General features: G+C 27.7%; 1 pseudogene across 1 annotated transcript in view; it reads left to right on the top strand.

The window, feature by feature from the left end:
- LOC147816802 (ras-related protein Rab-34-like) overlaps window positions 1–25,816 on the top strand; it is a 78,614-nt pseudogene that overhangs the window by 34,227 nt on the left and 18,571 nt on the right. The window contains exons 9-16 of the transcript XR_015429145.1: window positions 7,764–7,804; window positions 9,398–9,532; window positions 11,833–11,988; window positions 12,986–13,103; window positions 16,028–16,159; window positions 22,737–22,907; window positions 25,280–25,396; window positions 25,622–25,716. The product of XR_015429145.1 is annotated as a ras-related protein Rab-34-like (transcript). The remainder of the gene's footprint in view (window positions 1–7,763; window positions 7,805–9,397; window positions 9,533–11,832; window positions 11,989–12,985; window positions 13,104–16,027; window positions 16,160–22,736; window positions 22,908–25,279; window positions 25,397–25,621; window positions 25,717–25,816) is intronic.

The following is a 25,816-nucleotide window of genomic DNA, read 5'->3' as shown; positions in this document are numbered from 1 at the left end:
TGTGGAAATAGAAGTCTAAATGGTAATGTAAAGCTTTTTAAAAGAGAACTTCTTTAACAGATTTCAATTTATGTATATAGATATGTATAGGGCACAAAATTAGTGGTGACTTAAATATGACTTGGACCACTATAAAATAAATAGTTAGTGTTTTTAAACTAGCAATCAATGTTAATTGTTTTGGTATTATTTCTGTTGTTTTAGTTATTAGTCCTTTGGACTAGTGACTAAATCTTCTTAATTTTTACACCTATATACATTAATGTTCTAATAACATGAATTTGTTGTTCACTTTTTTGATTCAATCAGGAAAATATTTTCTGTACATATTTTTGTGATTAATTAAGAGGACATCAATATTTTAACTAAATATCACAGATTTTGTTATTCCGTAAATAATAATGCTTTTGAACTTCTTTTTTCTCTTTCTCATTTCTTCAGATAAAACAGATTTCTTGAATAGAAGTTAACTTAGTAATTTTTTTTGTAGTTTTCTTACATTTTTTTATCTTTGCCAGACATTATTTGCAATACTGAATCAGCACTTATTTTGAGTTTGTTATGTCATTTACCTTTGGTAATATAAAGCCATTTAAGGCTCCCTTATCGTCAAACTCTACAGTCAATTAAATGTTCTTTTTTTTTTGTTGCTTTTTTTTTAATTTTTTGAATATTTTTTTTAAATTTTAAAATGTTGCAGTATTTTTTTTAACCAATTAACTGCTGACACCCCCTTTACTTTCATGCAAGGAATGCAGGTTTTCTCATATGTTACTTAATGTAAATATAAAGAGAATCAGTTGAAGGATTAGTAGTATAGCAGCTAATCAGTTTCAGAATTAAATCATATTTAACATCTGATTTAATATAAAACCCCTTAATGTCATTTAACAGGGAGTTTGAAATGGCTCAAAAATTTGAAGGGTTGATTTTTTACAAAGAGGAGTGTAGTTTTCTAATAATTGGCCTGAATTCTTACTTTTAACTTGCCTTTTTTATCTTACTTTACTCTCTGAAAACACCACAGTGTAAAAGTGGGTACCATGAAAATTTATGCTAAATGAATGTCTTCATTTTTTTAATTTTTTTTTTAATTCTGTGGATCAGTGAGAGAGGAGAAAAAAGGATCTTTTACTTAATTGTTATATTTGAAACTGGGTCCCGATATGTAAGTTCGACTACTTATATTAAGTCTGATGGTTCCTGTCATTTAGGTTTTTTAAGAAGTCGAACAAAGTTTATGACAGATTTTTTTCCATGGTAATAACGACTCAAATGTTAATTCGATTTATTGAGGAACATTCTTTTGTTTCTGACAAGTATGCAAGCTTAGCATTCTTTGATGAATGTACAGAGAAAATAGACTCCTTTGCTAGTGACGTGAAGTTTTTAGAAATTGACAAATCTCAGGTGAGCGATAGAACTGTGTTTGTCGCACCTCCTGAGCCTATTGGCCAACCTCCTGGCCTAGAGTACAGGTACAAACAATTTGGTACTCTGAAACCTCAACTGTTTCATAAAAATCCAATGAAATCTGTCCTAAAGCTAATTGCTCAAGCTAGCAATGGCACGGCGATGCACACAAGAAATCAGAAGTGCAGAAATTCTCTTTCTCCTACATTACATAAAGTGTAGAAAAAGTGAGTTCAGACAAACATAGAGTAAGCCTTAAATATTCAATTACTGAGCAGAAAAATTTGAAATATACAATTAAAATTAGTTACGAGATGATAACTTAAGATTATACAACGGAGCAGTTTTCTTCTAATAATTTGTTTGCATTGTAATATTTTGAGCATTCGGTATGGCATCCTCATAATGAAATGCAAACTTTAGGTTTGCTTGAACTTTTTATTCGCTTAAATTTTAAATAATTACTGAAGGAGAAAAATAATTTGCAATGAACATTTTCTTCAGCAGTATGGAATCCTCATAATGAAATATTACATTTAAATAAAAATAATTTGGCTCAAATTTGTTTTTCTTCATATTTTCTATTTTTAATGTTCAAAAGCAGAAGAATCAAGGAGTTTGTAACAATATTTGAAAATGGTTAACTGAAGGATCGTCCAGAAATAACTTTGTTAAAAAAATAATAATTAGTGTTAGTTTACATTCAAAATTATTAAAACATTTCTTTAATTAAGAACAGTTTGTTTTGATTAAGAAGTATTAAACCAAAGTACAATTTTTAATAGTTAAAAAGGTTTTCCACAGTCTTTAAAAGTACTTAGTTTTGGTTCAAGGTTTTTAAAAGTCCTTAATTTTTAGTATCCTTAAGTTAAAAGGAATAATTTTTCAGTCTTGTCAAAATATTTAAAACAAAATATCGTTTTTGTATCACCTAAAATGAGACCGTGTATCGAGGTTTGAGCATACATGAAGGGACGTGCAAGAGAGGGCGAGGGGAAGAAATCATGTCCTTCCTTCATTAATATATTGACTCTTTCATTAATATTTTCTTCCTTTTGTTTAGAATGTTACCCCATGAAATGAGTGGAGCATTCTAAAAGTAAAGAATGGTATTGGTCAAGGGTGGTAGTTTTAAGGTATTTAAGTAGAAGACCCACACTGACCTTCGAAATCGACAGAGTTCCAGAAATTCAGTTCTATTGGTAGTGCTTATGTTTATAGAAATAGAAGTAAAGCCCTAAGAAAAGAAGTAACAAAAAAAAATTAAATTCAAATCCATAAGGAAAACTAAGCATATTGTTACATCTTTTTATGCAGATTTGTTGGAGAAATCACTTTTTAACACTCTTGACTCCATCGTAAAGCTGTGTTACAATCTTTTTTTTTCTTACTTTTACAGTCAATTTAATTAATTTTCTCTTGGTTTTTAAAATTTCGATATAATTACGATGCACAACATTAGAGTCATATAATTGCAATGCACAACATTGGATAATTACTTTTTGACCCGCTCAATTTACATAAAATCCATGTGGCGTTTCGATAAGGCTTTTTTGGCAGTTATTGCTGTTGATTGATTTTTGAAAATTCTGATAATATTATAATACAGGATATTCAAATCTCAAGCCTAAGTATTCACTTTTTGATACATTAATCTATCGTTTTCTCAATAAATTTTTCCACTGATATCATTATTGATTTCCGTATATATTTTCTAAAATCATGATATTTTTAATACCATATTATTTATTACAATGCCTGAATCTCAAAACGTAAATTTAATTAGCCCCTTTTTGATGCATCCATATTCACGATATTATCTATCTTCTTTCAGTTATTGCCACGATCTCACATTTTTTAATTTTTTTATGTTCTAACGGCTTGTAAAGTGTATAAAAAAAGGAATGTGTAAATTTTTTCAATGTATATAATCTTTTATGTGTTGATGAGAAAAATTTATTAGCATCTGCAGTTTATTTTTCGTCTTTATTTTTACAAAGCAAACAAGCAAATGGGAGAAATCTATGAGAGACTCCTTTATAAAACATCTCTAAATCAGTTTCTAATAAAAATTATAAAATCTCTCAATTCATAAAATTGCGAGAATCTTGCTAGCAAAAAAAAATAAGGAATTTGTTTTCAGTTTCTTGATTACCTGTGCAGGGATTTATTCCATATTTTTAATATCATTGTATAAAATTCAAGTTTTTGACGAATATATTAATTTTGGAGTTTAAAACTTTATTCTTTTACTGATAAAAACGTTTATCAGAAAGATGACTTCAGTAGTGACTATTAACCACTTTTGAAATGGAGTGACTACTTTTAGGAGACAAGCTTTGTTGGAGAACTTAGATAACACCTGTGTTTAAAATTATTTTGAACAAAAAATTGACTTATTTTAGCATGAGAAATTATTTTATATGAGCCAGTTTCATACAAAACATTTTTTACTCATTTGTTCTTTTTCCCATTCTTTAATTTTTTTATGTCTTTCTTGACAGCAAATATTCAATTTGAAAAATCTATAAAATATTAGCGATTTTTTTTAAGCATTTACTTGTCTTTTATTTCCTCTAAGAAATAGAAGTACAGAGCACATATGTTTCCTCTCGTTGAAATAACATCAAATATTCTCTTAGTTTTCCATGAGTGTATATCAAGCCAAAGTGATAAATTAGCTACCATTCTTAATGGCTAGTTGAAATATTAGTCATTATATATAATGACTAGATTATAAAAAGAAAATTTGCTGCTCTGGAGCAGTGTTCCCCAACCTTTTTATCACCGCGGACCTGTCAACATTTGATAATTTTACCATGGCCCACAGGGGGGGGGGGAGGGGCGTTGATTGTTTATATTTTAGATCATTTTTAATTACATATATTAATTTTAATATATAATATTTTAATTACATATATTAATTTACATCATATTAATTTTAATTTAATTGTATTTAAACATGTCTTCAAAACAAAATACAGTTACACTAAAAAATAAATCTAAAGTGATTTAGCATTTTAACTTACTAGAACGTTTAATCAATGAGAACCCTAAGTTTGTTTCTTTGCAATGAGACGGTTCCATCTGGAGGTAATCGGAGACAATGATACATTACAAAAATTTATGTCACTACCTTCGCGGCCCCTTTTTTTTAAATAAATAAAATTTTAATGGAACACAGATATTTTTAATTTGGGGTATAAATTCAGTTTCAATGAAATGGTCGGCGCAGTACCATTTGATCCACGGACCGGTACCGTTCCGCAAACTGGGGGTCGGGGAACACTGCTCTAGAGTATCAAAGGAAATTTTTATTAACGCTTCACTTTAGGAGAATTTTCTTTGCATCCATTGACAGACAGGCAAACCTTTGTACCAATCTGATACGATAAATTAGTTGCATTTAAGCCTTAATTCTTTACTGAACTAACGTTAAAAGTGGTTGTTGAGAATCGCTGCAATTTACTTCATTTTCTATTGCACTACTCGCTATACAAACTATGGAAAAAAGTAGGGACTACAGTAGTTTTGCTACTTGTAAAGTGGTTTAGTATAGGTGTAAAAATTTGAATTTTAGCTTATTTACGTTCAACTGTATATAGTCTTTAATTTTTTAAACTTATTATTTCTTATATTGTTAAAGTATTAAAGAAAAATTAAAGTATCCTTATTTCTTTACTAAACTTACGTTAAAAGTAGTTGTCAGGAATCACTACAATTTAATTTTTTTGTATTGCACTACTCACTGTACAAACTACGAAAAAAAAAGTTGGGACTATGGTAGTTTTGCTACTTGTAAAATATTTTAGTATAGGTGCAAAAATTTGAATTTTAGCTAATTTACATTCAACTGTATAGAGTTGTTTTTTTTCCTTTATTTTTTTTTAAACTTATAGTATAGATACAAAAATTTGAATTTAAGCTGATTATCATTCAACGGTATATAGTCTTTATTTGTTTTAAACTTATTATTCTTTAAGTTAAAGTGTGAATTATTTTTAAATTTATTATATGCAAATTTGTAATTTTATTTAATATTTAAAATGTGTTGTAGGGTAAACTAACCAGTGAAGGAACACTTAAGCTTCGCTTGCCTTTTAAAAAATCATATTAATTTCAAAATTCGTAATTTTAGTTAAATGACAGTATTTTAACATATTTGTTACTAATTGCAAATTATGTAAAAAAATTTTAGAGAACTTACATAATATTGTTTTAAAGTTTTGGTGGTTCAAATAACAAGTAGTAAGAAGACCAAGTGAGGGAACAGCTCTTACCAGTGAAGGAACACAAAATTGCCCAGTAAAGGAACACTTAATTTTGGTTATTTTTTAATGCTCCTTATGAATTTATTAGCCTTACAAATATATAAAAACAAGACTATTTGTGAAATTATAACATACAAGTACTTGTAAAATTCTAACTTTTTTCTGTAATCATGAACTAGAAATTAAAGTGATGTTAAATACAAAATAAATATAAAAAAAATCATTCTTATAATTTGACAGTCAAATCTAAATCATTGTGTCATCCGACGCTGCTTATTATCATTATTATTTTATCACCTTTTTGTTTACTCTTTTTCCTCTTATTTCTTGAAGCTTTTTTTCTTTTTTAAGTATTTTTTCCTCCATATTCTCTTGTTTTAACTTTTTTTAGATCTTTCAGCCTCTTGAAATTTTTGCCATTTCTCTGAAGTTAGTGCAAAAGGTAATTTATTCGTTTTTCTTCTTATTTGACCTTTCTTTTTATCATCAATATTTGGCCAATGTAAATGGTTCTTCCAAACTTCTTCTGATTTTTCAGCAACATTTCTAGAATGCCTTTTTCGAAAATAGACGGGGAAAAGGTGTCTTGAAGTTTAAGGAAAATCCATCACTTGTTGACTTATATCTAGAGGATCTTTAGAAGTACTGATTTTACTTATAGAATCATTTCTTTTTTCAACTAAGAAAGGATCAGCATGAGGACTCATTTCAAATTCGATATCTATGCATTCATTATCAATACTAGCTTCAGTTCCTAAGTTTGACTTAACCAAGTGGTCTTTTTTTAATGCGTACTTCTTCCATATTGAAAAAAGTACAGGCTCTTGGACATTTTCGATATTAGACTCTTCAGTCAACACTGCGTTAAAAATTTTCAAATATATCTTGAGGGATTTCCCTCTCAAGCTTCTGAAGAAATTGAGTATCGTTTCTGTTTAACTCTGTTTTTTGTTGAGGAGCTTGCTTCTAAATTCTTACATAGTAAAGTAGTTTTTATAAATTATATAATCACGTTGCTATCCTATAATGATAGCTTATTAGGAGTTCTTGGCGCAAAAGCCAGCGAAAAAATATTCTATTCAAATTTTTATGATTTTATTTAATTAGTTTTCGATTTATAAACATAGTTTATTAAGTTGCTTAACATTTGATGTAACTACACACCCCATTAATAAATATAAATTATAATTTTTCATAAACTAAGCTATTAAATTAGCATTTTGAACTGAAATTATTTCAGGAATTATTCATACAATTTTTAACAAAATTTCGGTTGTCCTCTATATAGCAGAATTACTTATCCTAGACTCATGTAAAATCATATTTCACACATTACTGTTCATTCACTGGAAGTATTCCCAGTGAAGGAGCATGCCTGTTTCTTCACTGGTTAGAAGTTGTTTTTTGTCTTTTAAACAGAATTTTGATGTATAATATGATTAAAAGTACAAGAAAACTAAAAAATTTCTTTTATTTTCATTAACTGGGAAAAAACCCAGTAAAGGAACACTTGTTCCTTCACTGGTTTTTCATCTTTTGGTGATCCAGTGAATAAACACCCCCTGATCTCAGTACTTGATTATGCTATAGTGCTTTTAAAAAAATAAAGTGTAACTTCGATAACTATATTTTGAATTCTCTTTTTCACAGTGAGAAAAATAAGACTATTACATGCAATTAATTCCACTTCAGACATATAAATACAAACACTGACCTTATAATTTTTTCAACGAAACAAGGTGTTGCAGAGATAATAACAAATTAAAATTTTTTTCCAGAGAAGTCTATTTGACCAGGTAATCCAAAACATTGCTAGATGACTTCCTATTGTTTGGCAGTAAGCTACTGTTACCAATCAGTCTAAAGAAAAACTTTCAAATTCTTATTTTTAATCAATATATATGAAATGTTCATTCACTGGGTAGTGTTCCTTCACTGGTTGGTTTACCCTATATTGATTATGTATGTATATTGACTGTGTACAATTACGTATGAAATGTATTGAATATTGCTTTTGTATATTGATCATGTTGTTACTCATTAGGGTTCAAACTTTTTAATATTTACTTCTTTTTTTAGATTGCTAGAAAACATTCTGAAACTCTTACGATGTGGGCTAAGTAATTATTTGCTTAATGCAATTTAAATATTCTTAAATTTATTCACTAATGACGAAGTGTATTAACTATTGTTTTCTTTATCAATTATTATCTATGCGTATAATATATTGACAATACAGAGAGATCGCTGATCTTAATATGTAATTTTTGAATCCTTGTCAGAAGTGAGAAAAAAAATTGCAATTTAAGGCAATAAAATTAATATTCAAATTTTTAATGGCAACAACAAAAAAAATTTAAATTATTTAAACTACATAAAAAGGAAAAAATTCTATTGAAATTATCTAATCATTGACAGGTAAAGATATATTAAAAATATATAACCTGTTTGATTATCAAAGAAAAATCAGAGAAAGTGAAACAAAAATATCAGAATGTTTTTGCCCCATAATTTTAAATCCAATTGTCTTAAATGGTGATCATCATATCCTGATATCCTTTTTGTTTCTTCTTTTAAATATTAATTGACGACACCCTAATATGCATCATTCTTTTTAAAATCATTTTTGACAAAGATTTTAATAATGTATATTCAGGGTGGTAATAACTGAGTATCCTACTTATTATTTAGTTTATATTAGTAAAACTACTATAAAAATACAATTATTGAGTTTTCATTATTTACTATGAAAGTTATCAAAAGTGATACTGCAGTAGCTTCTAAAACTTTAAACCAAATAAACTTTATTTCAGAATTGTTATCCAGTTCAACATTTTAATAATTTTGAATGGCACAATATCGAAATGTGTATCTACTGTTCTCCCTAAGCCTAGCGGCCTGCCCGCCCTGTATCCTATAAATGCCCTCTTTTTGTAAAAGTAAGCTGCCATCCTTTAAAACACTGCCTTTTTATTCATATTCCATTTTTGAAAAGAATTATTTCACTGTTTAAATAGTAGTTACACACTGGTAAAATTATTTGTTTATAGGTTTAATTTTGATTTCTATTTCAAATATTTGCTTGTTAAGATTATTTTCAACTTGCTAAATTTTTAAAGGTATCTTCTTTTCGGGCTTGGTTTATTAATAAATTTTTGAAGTAGTTTTAAAATTATTTTTTTTTAATAAATACGTTTTAATACTCGCACATTTAAATGTTTATTTCCTCATAATTTCAGTTGACGTTATAGAAAAAAGCTTTTGAGTTGTTTATCAATTTTTAGTGTGCTTTTTTTAAAAAAAATTTATGCTCAGAGATTGTCTCTTAGCCTCTTGCGCAGAGAATGCCTTTAATTATTTTTGCAAACTACAAATTTTGATAATGAGAGAAAATTATATTTTGAAATCTACACATAAAATAGTATAAGCAGGATTGTAGAGGATCAGATTCAGTTATTACATAATATTACTCATTTTGATAAATTTTTACGTTGCTAAGTGATGCCAGGGAGAATTCTGGTGTATTCTATCAAAAAGGATAGCGTATAATATTTTTGTGCAACATATGAAGTGATAAATAGTAATATTAATAATATAGTCTTTAATAATAGTCTTAGTAATATTCTTAATAGTCTTAGTAATATAATAATAGTCTTAGTAATATTAATAATAGTTTTTAATTAAATTAGTAATAGTCTTTTGTGTTTATATAGGTGCCTGGTGAATTATTGCTTTACTTTATGGTTTATTCATTTATAAGAAACTCACCATTCAAAAGCAGTGCACTTAGGCTTTCATTTGACGTTCTGGCTCAAATTCAAAAATATAAAATTTGCTAACCAGATTAGGTATTTTTATGGCTTTTAGAATTATTTCAATTTATCATAATTATTTATTAGATTTCATTTTTTCTCTCCCATATTTAATCATGTTCTTTAACTATATTGTTGTTTGTGTGTACTTATTAATGATAACAGTTTAAAACAAAAGAAAAACAGCAAAAAAAATTTAAAACCATCAAATCAATTTTAAAAGAAATCATTTTTTATTTGTATCTGATATGCTGTGTTGTACATTTTGTCACTTGTTTGGAACCCTGAGGAGCAATTTAAATCAGTCAAATAATGCTTCATAAATGCTCATTAAAAGGGACAATGTATTTATTATCACTTACTTATCATAAATTACGTAATCTGTAATAATTTTTTTCTGTGCAAATGATTTATTACTAGTACAGGGTTCCCATAGTCCTTATAAGTCCTTAACTGCTTAATTTTTATTTTGGAAAATAAGGGCCCTTAAAAGTATTTAATTTTGGTACAAGGTTTTTAAAAGTCTTTAATTTTTTAGCATCACTATAGTTGATAGAACAATTTTTCAATTCAATTTTTTAAAGCAAAATGTCTTTTATCACTCAGAGTTAGACCCTGCATCGAGGGTAAAACATTTTGGAGAGATAAAAATTTATGTGTGTAGGGGGGAGCTATAGGTAAGAGGAAGAAGTATGTCCAGTTATTAATATATTGGTTCTTTCATTAATGTATTCTGCCTTTTGCCCAGAATGATACTCTATGAGGAGAGTGAAGCATTCTAAAAGAAAAGAATAGTGTAAACAAGGGTAATACTTCACATGGGAAGATAGTGCTTTTTTTTTGGGGGGGGCAGCAGTTTTAAGGTACCTAAGTAGAAGACACACTAACCTTCAAAATTGACAGAATTCAAGAAATTCAGTTCTACTGGTAACACATCTGCTTATAAGGCTTAAGTAAAACTCTAAGAGAAGAAGTATCAGAAAAATTTTTGAACTAGAATCCATAACTAAAACTATTTTCTAAAATCTTGAAGAATTAAATAAATTGTTATAATAATTCAATGTGTAATAAGTAAGCGTAAATTTATAGAAAGCATAATGTTTTTTTTTTTTTTTAGAATTGTCTTATTTACGTTAAATTAGGAATGTTTTACTTAAACTTAAGGTAAACTTAATTGCATTCATGCATATGTCACAAATAAAATTGGCCATTCACCATAGAGCACATGCATTTGATATTTCAGATTTTTGGCAGAATCTTCGAATTTCTAAACTTTAGACCTTACTACTCTGTTATTATTTTATTCTCTTTAATCATAATTTATTTTCGAAAGTTAACAGTTTGTTTGACTGTCTAAGTACAAAGTAAAAAGACATTAAATAAGTATGCAAATAATTTAAATGTTTTCTTTTGTGCAAATTATTAAACAAATATCGTTTTTTTAATGATTTTAGTTGCTAGGTCATTTAAGATTTTTTTGTTTTTTTTTTGTTTTCTTCTCTTATGCCTGAGATAAATGTACGTGGATTTGCTATTATTTCTCATCGTTATTTACTGTTCTTTTGATGCAATCTAAAATATTAAATATATAACCCATTCTTCCAAATTTGAGCAATTCTGTTACTTTGCATAAATTGATACTGCAACATTAAATCTATATAATTTAGAATTCTTAATTGCACTACATTTTAGAGGATAATATGAACTAAGGAAAAATCCCAAGCAAATGATTATATAAATAATCATATTTTTACTATCAGCTATTTGTACTACTTGCCTAAAATTGGGAAGATGAAAAAAACAAAGTTTTAATTTAGTCTTTTATCTCAAAGTTGCAGACAAGCAAAAACATAAGTGACAGCTTTGCTGATATATTGAGTTTTTCTTTGATTTTGTATCAACTCTTAGTTACTGATGTGAAAAATAATTATGTCCTATTAAAATAACTCTCCTTTTAGTTGTTACTTTTAATAATATGCATTTTAATGATTATTTTTTCATTATATCATTTTTATTAATATTTGTATTCCTCGCTTTTAGAAGTTGAGATTTTTTAATTAATTATGCTTATTATTATTCACATAATTATAGATGATAAATTATCTGAAATAGTTAGTATTTATCATTTTGTTCTAAAAATTACATTTTGGGTATCTAGGTCATTGGCACATATCAACTGTCTATTAATGTTCAGCAAGAGTGTAAAAAATTTCATTATCTTTTTTATTGGGAATTGCTATGGTGCCACTAGTATTATTCAGAATTAATTACCTTCTTGCTTTTATAATTGTGAACATACATTGTTTATATGACAAACTTTATTATATTTTGATTAGCTTTAAATGTGATTGGAAAGAAGCAGCAAAATGCTCTGATATATTGAGATTAGAGTGGTCTCCGGTGGTTTATACTTATGTTCATGCTTCAATTCTCTTTATGATGGTGGAAGGAGGAAATACAGAATTACAAGGTGCTATTTCAGAAATGATGGAGTAAGATTTATTTTAGTAATGATTATAGAAATTCTTGTCTTTATCTGTAAATGTAATCTATTTAGAATTCTTGCATCTTACATAGTTTCTTAAATATCTTTATATAATAAATGAATAATATTTTTAAATTTCTTTGAAACTACTTAATCTTTGTTTTTTTTAAGGAATTAAAAAATTACAAAAAATTTTCTAACTATACAAACGTAATTAAAAATGTTAAAATGATTAAAAATGTTTTCTAATTATACAAACAGGTTCTTAGGACACTCTTAATGACATAAGTAATTTAGAGGAGCATGATTCTGATGATCTTTTTTTTATTTAAAAAGCAATTTTTGTTCTCAAATATTGCTTGTTAAAATTTCGAATAATCACTTAACGCATGTTAATAATTTAAACTGAAAAAAACATTAAAATATCTTTAGAATTCAATTCTTTTCTGTTTGTTTTTTATGTTCATTAATTACCAGGCTGATATGCCTTCCAATTATACCTTTGTAGCTGTGTTATAAATAAAAGAAGTTTGAGGAGAAGTAAATTACAACTATTGTGTATATTTTATGCACTTGCAATGTTGTTTATTTCGTCACACCCTCACTAGTTCATCATTGATTATGTGGTCATCAACAATTTATAATTGATAGTAAAATTTAAAAACACTATTATTTAAGTTGGTTAGGGCTATTGTTTAACAAGTGAAATATGTATTATGAAGCAATTATTTAGGCAGTTACAAATATAAGTGCTTATGTTAATTGCTTTGTTAATTTCCATTCTATGTTAGGTTATTCTTAATTTCCATTAAAGGTCTTGCTTATAAAACAAGTCTATATTTAAATATCATTGCGGAAAACTTTTTATGATCGTAAGTTTTTAAAGTAATATAATTTTATCTCATTTTGGAACTTTAGCTCTTTTTTTTTCTGCAACGTAGCATTTAAATTATTACTCTTGAATTTTAAAAATATTAAGCAGTTTATTTTACGTGCTGTTTTAGGAAAGTTCCAAGCTTAAAACAATGATTAGCTGGTAATTCTATACCTTTAGAAAAGTATGTAGTATGAAAATCTGTCAAGTTTGTGTCCCAGAAAGGTCGTCTGATTGTTCCAGCATTGGTAAGTTTAATGACTTAAAACATTTTTTTAATTGGTAAATCCAAAACCAGTATCTGATACACATGATGATATTAATATCTGATACACGTGATATTTGTATTTATAATTTAATAATAAATCAAAATAATTAATAAAAAATAAATAATTGTAAGTAATTATTTGTATATACAAGAAGTAGTGTGAACTATTTCTCTTGTTATTTCTACTTCATTTTTTGAAAGAAGAAAACTATTGAAAAAAATTAAATTTTAGTTTTTATATAAAGTTTTTGAAAATAAACGAATATAATCTTTGACACAATTTTTTTAAATATTTTTTCCAAATATCATTTAACCATATTCTTTTGTTATAAACTCTTTATTTCTTTATATTGGCTTTTAAATTACCAGTCAAAAATATTCAATGAGTCTGTTTATATTCAGTTTCAGTATTTTTTAATATATATTCTTCATGTGATGTCAATTTATGTAAAAAAGTAACAATTATCTTACGTTTATTTTTAGCTTTTATTTTAATTATACCATATTTGATAAATTAAATGTTTTTGTTAAAATCAAACTGAAAAATCAAAATTTAAATTTGTTAGTTATTAATTGTAACTGTAATTGTTAAGATTTCATTGAATTAGATTTAGAAAAAGCTTTTTTTGTGTAGTGAAAGCTTATTTATTATTACTTTAGTTATAATCTAATTTTTTATTTTAATATTTGGTACCTTTCAAAAAATAGCAAATTATTTTGTTTTTAAAAAGGAAATTGATTGTTTAAGAAACAAGTGAAAATTAAATATTTTAAAATTAAGTGTAGTATAATGAATTTCTTTGAAAGTATATTTGCCTAAGTTAAAATAATTTTTTGTTTGCAAAAATTTTTAAACTTTTAAGTTAAACCTAATTAAACTTTGATTATTTTTTGTTACATTCTTAAAATATCATACAATTTTAAAAAGTTTACATTTTATAAGTTCTACTATCTTTATTCTCTACTATCATTATTTAAATTAAGATTTTTGATATCAATTTTTTTAAATAAATTGATTATTTACTTATGAGCTCATTGTTGTTAAAAAAATTTGTAAATTGAATATTTTACACACATTCTTTCTTTTAAACTAAGTCATTTATCTAAATGTTGTAAATATTTTCAGATTTCGTTTAATAGCAAGTTTTTATTTCTAAACACAAATAAATATTAAAAGTATTATTTATTGCATTTCTAAATTTTTAATATATCATGAGTTTTGTTAGTATATCATAGGTATCACAAGTTTTTCATATCATCTTTGAATTATATCACTTATTTTTTTTAAAAGAAAAGAATCTCTGCTCTTAAGCTTTGTAATTAGTTTTTTCTGTTAAATTTTTATTACCTACTACTTGTTAGTTTCTAAAATTACTTTCATAATTTGTTTTTCAATGAGAAGTTTCATATTCTGTATTTTGTGAATTTGCTGTTTATTTATACGTGAAGAAGATGGTGTTTTGGCTAAAGTTTTCAGTTTTTCACCTGCCTAATATTATACCCAACTACAATTTTTGTGTTGATGAATTTTTTTAACAAAATATAATTATAATTTAAATGTAAGTATACTTTTTAAAGATAAGTTTTAATTAAGGAAATAATTACTTTAACCTCATTGATTTTAAAATAATATTTAAATTGCAATTTTTATTCTGATCAAATGATTCATTTTTTATGATTGGCCATGAGAAACATAAGGAAAATATTAGGTGTTGCAACTTTAAAAAATTGAAGGAGAAGAAATTTATGTTAGGAAATTTGTTAATAAGGACTTTTTAAACTATGATCTAAATTAGCTTTCAAATTTATTTTTGATGTATCTAGAGAAAAAATTCTATACTTTGAAGGGAAATTTATTTCAAAAAACAGTAATTATTTTGACACATCAGTTCACTGAGTTCACTTCATTGCTCACTGAGATCTGTATTATTTATTATAATGAATTCATGAATTAAGTATAAATAATTACCCTATTTTTATTCAATATATGATTTAAAACTATCCATTTTTTTTTGTAAATGTTTTACACAATGAATGTAACTGTTTAGTATTATTTTAGTATTAAATGAGAAAACAAGATAACAAAGAGTATTATGAAAATATTTCTAAATTTAATATACTTCTATTTTTTATGAGATAATAGCAAAGTTGATATTTCCGAAAGAAATTTTCATTTATGTAAAAAAAAAAACATTATTTGACGAAATTTTTTAAATGCTTTATGTGTATTTTTAATAGGTTATTTGTCTTAATTAAGGACAATTGCTTGTTACCTAATCCTTCCCCCGGTGGGTCAATATTATTTTTGAGCTATTTTTTGTTAAATTAAATTGGATTTTTTTTTGTTCAGAATTTGTTTTTATTATTGTAATTTTTTTTATTTAAAAATGTTTAGCAAAAATCTGCCTTACTCACAAAAAGAAATCTTATGGGTAACTTCTGTGTTTAGAGCAGCCATTTTTACTAAATATTCAGATTGCATTTTTAATCTCTAGGGGGAATAATAATAGACATAGGAAGAAAAAAAGGGGGGAATAATAAAGAGAAAAAAAGTTATCCCCCACCCCTTTTTTTTTTCTTCTTATGTCTATTATTTTCCTTTGTTTTATCTTTATTTTGAACTTATCTAATGAGTTCTGTTTACTTGCAGCTTATGCACAATAAATGAAAGTTATTGTTTTTCTTAACTTTCTTCGTGTTTTCTTGTATTTATTTATTTTGTTGTGTATAAATATATATATATATATATATATATGTATATATATATATATATATATATATATATATATATATATATATATATATATATATATATTATTGTTGATTCAATGTGTTAAACTGTTTTATTCATTACACTATAAAACTTAGCATTATAATTTTATAACTTGTAATATTTCATTACAGCTATATATTGTTTCTTTTAGGAATTGGTGTATAATTGGAATAGTTTTCCAATGATAGCAAAATTTCGCGAACTTACAGAAAATATTCTTTGTAAAATCAACTCTATATTTTCTAGTCTTGGAGATGCCAAAGGTATGTTTTTTTTTTTATCGATAAATTCATTGCAGTTTTGAATGTAAACAGTAAGGGCTAATAATGTATGGGTAGAATCCTTTTTATTTATCTACTATTATTTTTTTAATATATTTGACTTATTTAATTAGATTTTTAAAATTCATTTTAAAGTTGATTATTGGGAATTTTTGTTCTTATCAGGCATGTCTTTCTTCTGTTAATTTGCAGAATTCCGCGAATCTCAAGATCATTGATTCACAGACTTTCGTAAATCAATAATTTATATTTCAACAAAATTTTCTCGCAATTTCGCTGATCAAAAATTTAAATTTCACCACTTACACAAAATCTCCTTAACATGAAATTTATACCTCTTTTACAAGCACCTTTTTTTTTTCTTTTTGAGTACTTAATGAGATCCAAAAGAACTTTTTTTCAGCAGATTTGTTTGAGTTTTTATGCTTTATATCTGTAATAACTAACTCTTATCTTGTATCTGTAATACCTTCGGTTAAAATTAATGAACCACGGAGGCGAATAGAAAAATATTTAAGTTTATGATCTTCAAAGTAATTTTGAAATAGTTAACATTTAAATTATCGTTCTCTAGAAAAAAAAATTTTGTTTTTTTTCATTCCTTTTAAACTTTATTTTTGAATGAGTAATAAATTACGATTTGTAATAAGGGAAATATTTAATCAATATTATATATTTGCTCTCGTTTTTTATTTAGCTACAATTAGATTGAATTTTTTATATGATAACTGTAAATGGAGATTTCAACCCGCTGGATATCATTATAATTCCTGATTTCGATGTTTTATTTTTTCTTTCGCAGTTACTGCAACTGATTTTCTCATGGTTTTTAAAATTCCAATATTATTATGACCCGCAAAATTCAATTCATGTATTTATTATTATCGTTTGTTTTTCGAGGATACTACTGTTTTTTTCAATCAGGGATGAGATTCTTCCGCGGATTCGCGGATTTCCGTTTCTTTTTAGATTTTTCCATTTTTCCCGCTAATTTCCGCGGAAATTTTTTTGAACAAGTTAAAATATTTTATGAGGAATTTAATTTTCCTCGGAGCGAAAGCATTGAAGTCCTCATTCCTCCCTCTGAAGTTTCTCAAAAAATCATTTCCTTGGGATAAAACTGGTTGACCTTTATACAGAGATGAGAATTTTTCGCTTTTGCCTTTCGAATTTCAGCCTTTTTATCAAAAACTCGGATTCTCTAAAAGTTTCGTTTTTTTTTAAAAAATAAATATCCCGCTTTTTTTTTTTTTTTTTTTTGAAAATTCAATCGTTAAAATAAAATAATCGTATTTATTTACGATTTTCAAAGATAAACAAAAAATTCAAACTACATCCTAGCTGCTAACCCACCCTTCCGTATTTTTACTTATTTTAGCTATTTTCTCTTCACAGAAAATAAGATTTTCCGTATTTTTATTCGTCCGCCGGATAGCTCGTATTTTTGCAATTCAGACGTCATGACCCTGTTATCTGGCGTGAAAGCAAACAAAAAAAAATAAATAAATAAAATAATAGAGGTGGATTTGGGGTGAAAATATTTATTTGCTCATTCACTTAATCTTGTAAATTTTTATTTATTATGTCTAAACAAAAACAATACAAACAAGCCTTTTAGAAATCCCAAGTCCAGGATTTAAAAGTTGCGCTATGCGATTCTTATTTACGCTATTCAAACATCGCACATTATGATTCTTAGTTACGAGATTTAAAAATCCAATATCGCGTTTTGCATTTATGCATTTTTAAAATCGCTATTTTATTATCAAACATCGATTTTCGTGTTTGCCTGATTTAAAAGTTGAACTTTGCGAGTCTTATTCAGGCGATTTAAATATCGTACATTGCGATTCTTATTTACGAGATTTAAAAATCCAATATAACGATTTGTATTTACGCGCTTCTAAAACCCTATGTAGCGATTCGTATTCACGATTTTCGTATTTGCCTGATTTAAAAGCTGAACGTTGCGAGTCTTATTCAGGCGATTTAAATATCGTACATTGCGATTCTTATTTACGAGATTTAAAAATCCAATATAGCGATTTGTATTTACGCTCTTTTAAAACCCTATGTTTATGTAGCGATTCGTATTCACGCAAGCTTAAAATCCTATGTCGTGACTCGTTTTTGCGGTTGTAATATCAAACATCGATTTTCGTATTTAAACGAAGTCCAATCCAATAAAGTAATTTGTATTTACGCTTTTTAAAACCCTATGTAGCGATTGGTATTCATGCGAGCTTAGAATTCTATGTCGTGATACGTTTTTGCGGTTGTAAAATCAAACATCGATTTTCGTACTTAAACGTGTTTTAAAAATTAGACATTGTGATTTGTATTTGCGCGGTTTGAAAATTATGCACCGTGATTCGTGTTTACGTGCTCTAAAAAATACGCATCATGATTTGTATTTCTGCATACTTTAAAATTCTATGGATGGGTGATCGTGTAAAGCTGAGGGTGGTGGCGCTAGTGGTAAAATTGCTCTTTCAAGACTTCCGGGTTGCTGCTTCCGATATATTTCTACGCCGCAGATTGAAAAAACGCGCCACCAAATTATTGCATCATATCTTTTGCCGTATTTCACAAGTACCGAGTTCTTTCTTTCAGCCTTTAAACTTCAGCATTAGCATATTAATATTATAATCATTAGAATATTTTCTAATTAGGCTAATTTAAAAAGATATTTTTGGCGACATTTTATTCAAATGTAGCCAAATAAGGGATAAAATACAAAACATGGCAAACCTTACGAATTATTCACAATGAGATATTAACTTTCCAAAATTTTTTTTGGCCTTACGACCTCTGAGAATCAATACATTTCTGAAAGCTCTTATGAATGGTACAATTATGTTTAGATTTGAACCCAAATTACAATAACAAAACTGCATAGAATATTTGGCATGTTCACACATCGCCTCGTAGTCATAACATAAGCGGAGGGATACACCGGAAATTTTCTAAATTTCTTCCGGTTTAAGGACGCTTGTTATTATTTACATTAGACCACCCATCCATATAGAGTTTCATATTCACGTGATTTAAAAGCCTCATATCGGGATTCATATTGTCTCAATTTAAAAATAAGGCATGTGATTAATATTTATATATTCATACAATTTTAAAATTAATCATCAGGATTTATAATCACATGGTTTACAAGTTTAAAGATCTCACTCTTTTTGTCAAATTTTTGTGTGTATATATATATATATTCATTCTTGGATTTCCTCTTTTTTACTTTCTGACTACTCTCATCCCTGTTCAATTGAGATTTTTACAGTTTTTGCTACTTGATATCGTCATGATTTTTTAAATCGTGATATTTTCATACAATATTATTAAGAAGCGAGAAATTCTAATCACATATTTATTTGTGTAATTGATTTTTCGCAGACTTGATTTACGTTTTTTTTTTTTTTTTTTGCAGTTATTGCTGTTGATTTTCACATAATATCTTGAAATACAGATATTACTATGATACAGAATATTCAAATTGCGCAACTAAATATTAATAATCTGATACGATAATTCTATTGTTGTTTTTCTATCAATTTTTCAGCAGTTGCCACTGCTAAATTTTGAATATTTTTAAAATCTCAATATTTTTAGTACAGTATTATTAATTATAATATGTGAATCTTGAAACATACATTTGATTAATTTCTTTTTGACCTGCTCGATTTGTGCGATTTTGTAGTAAATACTTGAGACAAACTTTAATGTCTTTTTTTTCTTTTTTTTAAAGCCTCGCTTAGTTCAATAAAGGAGGAATCTGTTTGCTTTAATGTTTCTTTTGTCTGTAAGTCTTTTATTTATTTTTTATATACAAAAAGAAAAAAAATTAAGCACTAAAAAAAAAAACATTGAAGAAAATTCAGATAATTTCTTCTTTTAGGAATCATTTGTCTATCTTATAAATAAATAAAAATACCATAACTTTTATCATGTCTGAGTTTAATACTTTGGTTCCTCAGTAAAAAATACAGTATTGTTATCAAGTACTAATTTCCATTCTTTGGAGTCTGGTGTGGGGCTCATTTTTTTTAAAGTTCTTATTCCTTAAAATCTTTCTTCATGCATTCTTTTTAATTTCTTAAAGCATTTTTCCTCCTTGATTCTTATTTTTATTAATTTTTTAAGTACTGAAATTGTTTTATTCTTTTTAATTTTCAAAAATATTTATGTGTAGTCTATTGTACTGTCACTTAGTTTTTGTGCATCGATCATTTTGCCACACTAAGCATATATTTTGCATTCGCTCTCATAACTCAGCCTGATTGTGATAAAAAATAGTTTTTAAACTTAAATCAAAAAGTTTGAATTATGAAGTGAAATTTTCCCTAAGAAATAATATATATATATATATATATATATATATATAAACTGCTGTTTGTAGAAAATGCAACACCCTGAAGGAATCATCAGAATCAAATGAAATTCGCAGCAAATGTCAATTATAGGATATTATGCAAATTAATAAAGTTTCAGAGCCATCGCGCGTGCGTGGCGCGCGCAGCGCCCTCTGAATTGATGCTGAAAGCGTATAAATAAAGTGCTGTAGCGGGACGTTGAAAATAGTCTATGATTATTTGTTAGTGGCAAACGTTTAGTGAGACCTGAGTATGCCTCCACGACGGAAGAATAAGAAATTCAAGCAACTTACGGAGTTTGAACGAGGGAGGATAATCGGCCTTCGAGAAGGAGGATTTTCCTATCGCGCAATAGCAGCTCGTATGCAGCGGAACAGTTCCACAGTGGTGCGAGTTTGGAAGCAGTGGACCGACGAGCACCGAACAACTCGAAAAACAGGCACTGGACGACAGAAGGTGACGTCAGAGCGCGATGATCGACACCTGCTCCGCATGGCGGTGAATGATCGCACAGCTTCCTCCAGGCAGCTGGCAGCACATTGGTCTACTGCTACAGGTGTACAATTGTCGGCTTCGTCAATTCGTCGTCGTCTGCTGCGCCGTGGATTGCGTGCAAGGGTGCCATTATACAGGATTCCCTTCACGGCGGATCATCGACGGCTGCGTCGGCAGTGGGCTCTTGAGCACAGAGACTGGCGAGCTGATTGGCACCAAGTTGTCTTTTCAGATGAATCACGCTTCAATTTGTGGACCCATGATGGCCGTGTTCGTGTTAGACGTTATGCCGGTCAACGCTGCCTTCCTGAGTGTATTATTGAACGACATAGTGGTCGAACACCCGGAGTTATGGTCTGGGGTGCGATTTCGTATCATGGACGATCCAATTTGATACGAATTGAGGGTAATCTCAATAGCAACAGATACGTCCGTGAAGTGCTACAGCCCGAAGTCGTTCCTTTCCTTCAAGGCATCCCTGGAGCTATCTTTCAGCAGGATAATGCACGCCCACATGTTGCGCGGACTGTTAGAGACTTCTGTTCAGCACAACGCATGCAACTTCTTCCTTGGCCTGCTTATTCGCTGGATATGTCGCCTATTGAGCACGTGTGGGATATGGTTGGTCGGCGTCTCACTCGTGATCCGCGTCCTGCAGTTTCCAAAGACGAACTTTGGTTGCGCATACAAGCGATATGGAATTCTCTTCCTCAAGCAGATATTCAACATCTGTTTGACTCCATGCCACGTCGTATAGCAGCACTTATTGCAGCGCGTGGTGGCTGCACCAAATACTGATTTCGGACGCTTAATTTGTTTCTTTTGTTTTGAAAATTTCATCATTTATTTGTATCAGTACAAGTCGTTTCTGCATTAAATTTCATTTGATTCTGATGATTCTTTCATGGTGTTGCATTTTCTACAAACAGCAGTTTATATATATATATAATAACAGGGCTACATCCCTGTTATCATTGTTGTATTTTTTTTTTAATAATGCACTCATAAGCCATAATAAGTTATCGATAGGTTAATTTAAAGGTAGGCTGGTGGCTATAGCATTTCACATCCACTCTCCACAAGGGAGGGGGTGGACAAAACTCCGGATGGTTCCGGCAGATGTTTATTGGAACACGTTATTCAGCAAGAGACATGCCAAAACCATCGGTCTCGCATTAAATACTTACAGATTTTGATGTAATTAGGTTCCATTTGTACATACCTTGTAACTCTACGCATTGTGGAAAATCAATTAATGCTTCCTAATATGGAAGTAAAAGAGACTCTAAAAATAACTCCTCCTTTGAAATATAAATCTAATTATGATTCAATGGTATGTTTTCAGCCTTTGATTCCCAGAATAGAATATATATATATATATATATATATATATATATATATATATATATATATATATATATATATATATATAAGCACTAGTTTTATCACAGTTGAAAACTTGTTGCATCTTGACTCATTGTGTAACACTTAGCTGGCAAAATCAGTTTTAGATAAAATTTATTTAAAACTTCATCTTGTAAAATACTCATAAATCAAGTTTCTTGTAAAGTTTCAAAATTAATGACATTGCACTTTTTTAAAATGTTCTTACTTAACCAATTCAGTGTATTTTGTGTGTTTTTAGCTATTGTCTCTAATTTTTTTTCATAATTATATTTATCTAGGTATAGAGGGCACTCCACTTGATCTTTAATATTACTACTCAGAGGTGTATACTAATTTGGTCGAGTCAGCGGTACTAATTAGGGTCACATCAATCAAGTTGAAGATTGTTTCCGTTCAGTCATTTCTTGGTGCAATTTTAAACGACTCTATTTTAAAATAATTTGAATGAAGTAATTATTAGTAATTAGCTTTATCTGCTATTGTGTGTATTTTTTATTTTCAAAAGCAATATCATAGAATGACTCATCTTATTTCATTTGCATTTCTATAAATAGCTTACATTCTTTTTTGTTGGCTTCCCTATTGCATAGACCTCTTCATTAAAATGTAAGATACGAAAGTTCCATTTGCTATTTGATGCATGCAATGTTATTTTATTGCCCTACTGCCAGAAAAATGACCTAGAATTTGAAATATTAACCAAAGAAAAAATGAAGGTGATAGAATTAGGTGCTTTGCTACTGTTCTTAAGAAACTAGGTAATTTTTTAGTTTCACACATAATGCACATAATTCACACATAGTTTTTGCACATAATTGAACAAAAGTTCTGATAATATTAAAAGACAACAGAAGGAAATTTTTTCTGAATGACTACCATATGTAGCAAAACCTGCTCAAGTTTACATGACAATTTAGACATGACACTCTTGCAAATACTTTTTCAGTTGGAACAATGGTGTTTGTAGCCATAGATTCCATCTGTTGACAATCTTAGTATCTAATTTTGAAATTTAACAAGAAAAATTTTTTAGTTTCTTAATCAAAACACAGTAAATTGTATATTTAAATATACAATTTACTGGAATGAACTTTCCATGAAACTTTCCATAATAGCATTTGAAATTAAATGTTTTCATTCCTAAAAGAAGTATTTAAAGAGAAGTATTTTATCTATTTTTTAAATTGCAGAAAAAAATTTACCTACCTGGCAAGAATTATTAACAATTAAATTTTTAGAACCGTTATTTTATACATGTTACCTCACTATACTATAATTTCAGTGCTCTGTTTAAGTCAGCAAGAGTCCTTATATTGAGTGTTGGCTGTTTGGGTTAAATAAAAACTCGGATTAAAACTACTTAAGTATTATAGTCTTTAGTTAACATGCTCATAATTTACTACTGAAAACTAGAGTGATTTACAAATTAACAAATAAAAATAAAAGCACAATCACACTTCATTTAATATAATCTAGAAACAATGTACAGGTGTTTATTTCTCTAACTTGGCTAAAAACTAAATCTGTAGATCATATTGCGAAATTTAAAAACTTTAATACAAGTTGATCAATTTCTAACAATAACAATTTCTGCAATAACAATTTAATTACAAGAGAATGTATCTTTAAAAATATTCACTCTAAAATATAGTTCCATCAGTAGACCAGAGTCCATCAGTAGTCTACTGATCTTGACTGATAATTGTCTCAATCAAATTACAATTATTACAGTAATGAAAACCAGTGTTTGTTTTTTTGTTAATTTAATTTGTATATTAAAATAAAATACGTTGAATGAAATTTATTTTAAAATTATTGATAGCTAATTTATAATTGATGTGACTAATTCATCAATCCCATTTGTTTTATTAGATTCTGACGCCTATGTAATTACTGGCAGTTTTTAATTTGTGATTAATTACTTAAATAAATTAGTTCATATTAGCTTTCTTATAAATTTTAATCAAAGTGTTCTCCACAACTTACATTTTAATAAGAATTGTGCACAGCTTTCTCCCAGCTTCTTGATATAAAGATTTATATTAGTAAAATTAATGTTGATAAAAGTTTAAAAATGGTTGTTGCATTATTTAAAAATATCTTGTTGAAATAGACTCTATTAATTTTCATGCTTTGAAAATTTAATTTCTATTTTTGTAATATTTTTTCTATGTTTTTAAGCTATATTTAATGTCCATTATTTTTTCAAACTTTTGTTGTACTCTGAAAAAGATGATAATAAGCATAAACATATGAATCACAAAGTAGTTGGTTAATTTTGATTTACTTATTAACATAAAGTTTTAAGAAATTTTGTTTTAAAAGAAACTTTTTACTTCCTTTCCAAATAATAGTTTTTCCCTAGATAAGAAAAAGAATGTTGGATATTTTTCTACAAAAGGTAACCATTAATATTTACTGAGTTTATTTAACTGGAGACAAGAAAGTTTATGGAAGTGGAGAAAAATTTCTACTTTCTAATGAAGTATTATGATTAAGCGAAAATTAGATTCAAAAAAGAGGAAGAAAAAAACTATTTAGTGAAGGATTAACATTATACATTATAGGACTTATATTACATGTTATTATTTAAAAACTTCTTTTTATGAATTTTTTCAAACAAAATATAAATTTGCTGCATTTTGACCTCAAAAGAATAATAAAAATACTAAAATATAAGAAATAATTATTTCGTGCTATATATGAATGAATAAAGCTAAACAATACAGAAAAACTTATGATTTCATTTCAAAAGTCCTTTAAGATTTTTTGGTTGTTTAATTGTATTTTGTATGATCCTAAACAATTGGAATTATTTCAGTGAAAAGCGAGTTAAAGATTATATGTATTTGATACCTTTCACTATGACTGAATTGACATTGATCAAGTTAAAGCAGGAAAATGGTGTAACTGCTAAAGAACTCTTGGAACCAGCTCGGTATGTTGCTTAACATGTTAAGTTTATTGTTGTAACTTTCATACATGTTTGTTCTTATTATTATTGAATACAAGAGACCATTGTATTATATGTAGTAAAAAATTAATAATAAAATAATTTTCAGCAACTTTTCATGTTAGTTGTCAATAGTGATTTGATTCACAAAAACATGTATAATTGTTATTTATTGATTAACGTTTTAAAATTTCACTTATTGCTTTTTAGCCATACAACTATGATTGTTCACCACATGGAGAAATGAACTTTTCCTACCGGATTCACAGTGCTTGCCATAAAATAAATAGTTTGAAATGTGAAATGTAAGATTATTTCTCTCTCTCGTTTCTATGGTATTTTTCTTATTAAAGTAATTTTAAATGAATAATTGTAAGAGAGTTGCCTATGGCTTTTTGATGAAGA

This window comes from Parasteatoda tepidariorum, chromosome 1 (assembly GCF_982258835.1).
Source record: "Parasteatoda tepidariorum strain Cologne lab strain chromosome 1, Ptep-v5.0, whole genome shotgun sequence".
In the NCBI taxonomy this organism is placed as follows: Eukaryota; Metazoa; Arthropoda; class Arachnida; order Araneae; family Theridiidae; genus Parasteatoda; species Parasteatoda tepidariorum.
Note: the sequence above shows the minus strand (reverse complement) of the source record. Positions and strands in the feature narration are given on the sequence as shown.